Raw genomic sequence first — 6,112 nt, 5'->3', positions numbered from 1 at the left:
CTCCGCTCCTCTGCCGCCCACCTCCTCGCCGTCCCTCGGTCTCGCCTATCCCGCCGTCGACCCCTGGGTCACGTCCTCCCGCGGTCCTGGAACGCCCTCCCTCCTCACCTCCGCCAAACTGATTCTCTTTCCCTCTTCAAAACCTTACTTAAAAATCACCTCCTCCAAGAGGCCTTCCCAGACTGAGCTCCTCTTCCCCCTCTACTCCCTCTGCCATCCCCCCTTTACCTCTCCGCAGCTAAAGCCTCATTTTCCCCTTTTCCCTCTGCTCCTCCACTTCTCCCTTCCCATCCCCACAGCACCGTACTCGTCCGCTCAACTGTATATATTTTCGTTACCCTATTTATTTTGTTAATGAATTGTACATCGCCTTGATTCTATTTAGTTGCCATCGGTTTTTATGAGATGTTCTTCCCCTTGACGCTGTTTAGTGCCATTGTTCTTGTCTGTCCGTCTCCCCCGATTAGACTGTAAGCCCGTCAAACGGCAGGGACTGTCTCTATCTGTTGCCGACTTGTTCATCCCAAGCGCTTAGTACAGTGCTCTGCACATAGTAAGCGCTCAATAAATACTATTGAATGAATTGTTCATTCCAAGCGCTTAGTAGGGTGCTCTGCACATAGTAAGCGCTCAATAAATACTATTGAATGAAATTAGAGGTGTTCCCTGCCCATAATGAGCTTACAGTGTAGAGGGGGAGACAGTCTTAAATATGAAAAAATAAGTAATTTATAATATATAAATTACAGTGCCTTGGCACATAGTAAGCGCTTAAGAAATGCCATTTTTTTAAAAAAAGCAAATGGGCCATTGAATCTGCCCATCCAGATATGTTCATAGTGAAACCCTTCCTCTAACAGACTTCAAAAATACCAGTCTCCCTGCTTCCATTCCCTGTAAGTCAGGCAGCTCTACTCCCTCCCGTTACCCTGACATCTTTTCAGACTTTCCTCTGCCGTAATACCATCCATCCCAAATGCCTCCCAAATTACACCTGGAATGTGATTTTGGGTTCCCTTTTTGCCTTCAGCAACTGAAAATAATAATAATGTTGGTATTTAAGCACTTACTATGTGCGGGGCACTATTCTAAGTGTTGGGGTAGATACAGGGGAATGAGGTTGTCCCACGTGAGGCTCACAGTTAATCCCCATTTGACAGATGAAGTAACTGAGGCATAGAGAAGTGAAGTGACTCGCCCACAGTCACACAGCTAAGTGGCAGAGGCAGGATTCAAACTCATGACCTCTGACTCCCAAGCCCAGGCTCTTTCCACTGAGCCACGCTGAGAAACAAATCTTTGATGAAAAAATAAGTGAAGACAAAGAGAGGGGTTTTTCAGTATTCATTATTCTTCCCTAAGTTAAATTATTCTCCTTGTTTTTAAATGTGTTGGAGTTCAGAAGCAGTCAAGGGAGAGTGATGTGCCTTAGCCCAGGACTGTTACGTTTTACTAATGATGGTTAGGAATAGGTTAATCTAGGGCTGGGGGGTGGAGGTGGGGGGCAGGGAGCCTTTCTCTCCTGAGCTCTGTTTGGGCTTGACAACTTGAGCCTTGATTTCGGGAGCACGGGGTTGCCCAGCAAAGACTGATAAAAGCTTTGCCGTGCCCTCAGTGAGGCTCCAGATGGGCTTCTTTATACTTCAGCCCAGAAAGCAGGCTCTAAAGTAGACCAACTGCCTCAGCTGCAAGCAGAGCAGAGAACACAGCGGGTAAGTCATCCTAATTTTTCAAAGACGGTTGAAGATGCAACACCTTCTGAGTCACAAGGGAGGAGTGGAATACTTGAGGCATCTGACTTAGTCATGGATGTGGTCAAGGCTAAAAAAAACTATGAATTTCTGCTTTACCCAGTGTGACAGACCTCCGCTTTATAACCCTGAAAAGCAGATTGCCAGTTCCTGATGCAGAAATTGCTGTCAGCCACGCTTTGGACCTACAGAGGGGACGATACAGTCGTCTGGCTCTTTCGGCGGAAGAGTTTGGTGCTCTATTCTTTGTTCGGACAAGAATTTCCACGATTATTCTCAATTAGCTGTTGTACGTAGTTAAATGAGATTTGATTTCAGAAGATGGCCTCCAATAAAGCAAAGTGGGTGGGTGACTCGCCCCCCCCACGCTTTGCTGGCTCTGGGAGGGGGGAGAGTGTGTGTGTGTCTGTAATGGATTTATCTCTTTACAGGGTCCTCGCAGGCACAGGCATGACGGTCATTATTATGTTTTTGCTCACAAAACCCCAGAAAGACCGAGGGCTGCTCTAGTGGTTGCTGTGTGGCTGAGGGTGGGTCCTAGACTTTGAACCCCAAGAGGCCTGAAATTCTTCTCCTTTAGCCACATCACCCTGCTGATTTTGTTTTTAGTCTGTGTTTTCGTATATTGGTCGGTGTTGTGTTTTAACGTTTCAACATGAGAAGTAGTGTGGCTCAATGGAAGAAGCACAGGACTGGAAGTCAGAGGACCTGGGTTCTAATTCTGGTTCCTCCACGTGCCTGCTGTGTGAGCTTGGTCAAGTCACTTAACTTCTCTGTACCACAGTTTCCTCAACTATAAAACTGTTCTCCCTTCTACTGAGACTATTACACTCTAATAAGAGTCCTATTTGGGACTGTATTCGACCTGATTAATTTGCATCTACCCCAGTGCTCAGTACAGTGCTTGAAACTTAGTAAGCATTTAACAAATACCATAAAATAAAAATCTCTAATGTGACTGTGTCCAGTCTCCACACTTAGGGAATGTGTCTACCAATTCTGTTGTGTTTTACTCTCCCAAGCGCTTAGTACAGTCCTCTGTACACAGGAATAAATACCATCAATTACTTTCTTAGATCGCGAGCCCCTGTGGGACAAGGACCATGTCTAATTCGTACCTGCTTAGCTTCCCCGGCACACTTAGGACAGTATCAATAATATCAATAAATCAATAAATAATAATATCGATAAATAAATAATATCAATAAATCAATAAATAATCATATCAATAAATATTATTGGTTGGTTGATTGACTGCAGGGCTTAAATGAGGAGGATCAGGGGATGGTTCCCTGGTAGGTGAATGAGGAGAAGCCGAAACAAATCACTCTGCTCTTATGTTAATGAGAATTGAAGCCCCTTCCAACTCTCCATCCCACAAAGCTAACGGAAAGTAAATGAGAAAATAAAGACGGTCATTAAAGGGAAAAAAACATCCTTTGTAGAAAGGAAAGCTCTTTGATATCGATAGCTGATATTTGCCCAACCCCACAGCACTTATCTACATATATTTGTTATATATTATAAATTACTTATTCATATGACTGTGTATCTAGACTGTAAGCTCATTACGGGCAGGAAACATCTGTTAATTCTGTTGTGTTGTTCTCTCCCAAGCACTTATTATAGTTCTCTGCACATAATGAGGGCTCAACAAACAAGATTGATTGAAAGCTCACCTGGGCAACAACAAGCAATCCATAGAGGAGGAGTCAGGGGACCTGGGTACTAATTTTGACTCCTTATGTCTGCCATGTGATCTTGGACGAGTCACTTGTCTTCTCTGGGCCTCAGTTGCTTCATCTGTAAAATGAGGATTAAGACTGTGAGTCTCACGTGGAACATGGGCTGTGTCCAACCTGATTATCATGTATCTATCCCACTGCTTAGTATAGTGAGTGCTTAATGAATGCCATTCAAAATAAGTACCCATAACGAGTGGCAGGTCTGGTGCAGCCAGGATGTTACGGAGGCCAGAAAGGAATCTGAGAGGTACCTTTCAAAGTAAGTAGCGTGGCCTAGTGAAAGAGCACAGGCCTGGGAGTGAGAGGACCTGGGTTCTAATTTCAGCCCTGCCAGTTGCTTGCTGAATGACCAAGGGCAAGTCACTTCCCTCTCTATATCTCAGTTACCTCATCTGTAAAATGGAGATTAAATCCTCCTCCCTCCAACTTAGACCAAGAGGCCCATGTGACACAGGGACTGTGTTCAACCTGATAAATTTGTATCTACCCCAGCTCTTAGAGCAGTGTCTGACACATAATAAGCACAATCTCTTAACAAATACCATATAAAAAGCAAAAACATCAAAGTTTGATGGCTTCAAAAGCAGGACTCCAGAGAGGGATGGAGGTAGCCAACAAGAGCTTCTATTTAAGTATTTCTCATGTGTTAACCCCCATCAGGGTCACACCTGGAGAGTTTCCAGTCCTCTACCAGTCATGACACCAGGAGGGAGAGTCAAGCAGAGACATACCCATTCCAATCCTAGCTTGGGCAGCGGCTAGCGAGTGGAAAGCAATCTGCTACAAGTCAAAACTCACCCTTGCCGGGAAGCAGCGGCATGGGAGAGAGACGAGGGCAGAGACTCGTTTACTGCACGGGAGAAGGCAATAGTAGACCAGTTCTGTATTTTTACCAAGAAAACTCTACGGATACGCTATTAGCACGATTGCAGATGGAAGTGGGGCGTTCCGGGAGAGAAGTGACTATGGTGTCGCTATGGGTCGGATATGACTCGACAGTATAAGATAAAGTGCTGAGCATTCAGTTCCCTAGCAGTGTTTTCCCCTACATGTTTTGGATAGAAAGCTGTTAGGGAATTAGGGAGCATTCTCTTGAAATGCAATAGTTGTTGGAAGAAATGGTCAGTCCAGCTGTACATCAATCAAAAATAATAACGATAACAGTATTTAGAGAGCACTTACTATGTGCCAAGCACCACTGTAAGCGCTGGGGTAGAAAAAGCTAATCACATCAGACATAGTCCCTATCCCACATGGGGTTCACAGTCTTAATTCCCGTTTTACAGTTGAGGTCACTGAGGCACAGAGAAGTGAAGTGACAGGAAGTGGATTGGTAAAAGGGAGACAGCTGAGAAAAAAGCCTTGAAGCCACCACTTCATAGCAAGCGAGACAGTTTAGGTCTAGGATTGTTGTTTTCTGCTTAAATTAGATTGTAAAATCCTCTATGAGATTGTAATTTTAACCCAACCTGGTTATCGTATACCTAGCACAGCTTTAGTACAGTGGTTGGCCCAGAGTAAGTGCTAAACAAAGATCACAATTATTATTACTGAGACCTGGAAAAAAATACAACATGAGTAGGTCGGCACAGTCATCCCTCATGGGGGTTTCATCACATGAAGAAACTGGGGCCCAGAGAAGTCAAGTGACTTTCATAAGGTCACACGGTGGGCAAGTGGCAGAGCCAGGGTTAGAACCCAGGTCCTCTGACTCTCAGACCCAATTCCTCCCACTAGCCCCCGTTGTTCTCTGCCACTAGACCTTAAGCTCATTGTGGGTAGGGAGTCCATCTGCTAAATCTGTTGTAACGTTCTCTCCCAAGAACTTAGTACAGTGCTCTGCACATAATAAGCGCTCAACAAATACCTTTGATAGATTGAGTGATGACATGCTCCATAAATACCGTTGATCGATTGACTGAGTGATCGATGCGATCAAAATGCATGTAGGATAGACTGAGAAGTTAGAGAAACCTTTTTAGCCACTAGAAAGCTAAAAATGAAGGTATCTATTAAGCACATATTATAGATAATCGTACCAAACACGGTCCCTGTGCCTCATGGGGGAATTGTAGTCAAAGATGGAGGGGGAACAGGAGTATTGTCACTCTTTTACAGAGGGGGAGACTGAAGCACAGAGAAGTAAAGCATTTGGCCAAAAATCTCGCCACAGTCAAGTGGTGGATCAAGACCAGAACCTGGGTCTCAAACCTCCCAGTCTAGTGCCCTTTCCATTGGGCCATACCACCTGAGGATGGATGACAAGAAGGACAACAATCACACTGTGCTTTTGAGAATCCTTTGGTGTCCCTGTTGGACACAGTATCAGACTGGACGGATAATTGGCCTGACTCGTTACGGCATTGCTCTTGATCTTATGAGATGTACAGTAAGAACAGTAAGAGGTACAGTTAAGATGTACAGTGAGCTCTAGACGGTAAACTCATTGTGGGCGGGGAACGTGTCTGTTTACTGTTACATTGTACTCTCTCAAGTGCTTAGTACAGTGCTCTGCACACAGTAAGCACTCACATACAATTGAATGAATGAATGATTGAGGGCAGTGCCTAGTACAGTGCCCAGTACATGGTAAGCACTTAAATACCATTAAAAAAA

General features: G+C 44.6%; 1 non-coding gene across 1 annotated transcript; it reads left to right on the top strand.

The window, feature by feature from the left end:
- Nucleotides 1-4,144: 4,144 nt before the first annotated feature.
- Nucleotides 4,145-4,284, top strand: LOC114810447. The gene has a single exon (XR_003758146.1). It is a non-coding gene; the product is annotated as a small nucleolar RNA SNORA7 (small nucleolar RNA).
- Nucleotides 4,285-6,112: the final 1,828 nt, after the last annotated feature.

The sequence above is a fragment of the Ornithorhynchus anatinus genome, chromosome 3, assembly GCF_004115215.2.
Source record: "Ornithorhynchus anatinus isolate Pmale09 chromosome 3, mOrnAna1.pri.v4, whole genome shotgun sequence".
Classification (NCBI taxonomy): domain Eukaryota; kingdom Metazoa; phylum Chordata; class Mammalia; order Monotremata; family Ornithorhynchidae; genus Ornithorhynchus; species Ornithorhynchus anatinus.
This window is presented reverse-complemented; position numbering and strand designations above follow the sequence as displayed.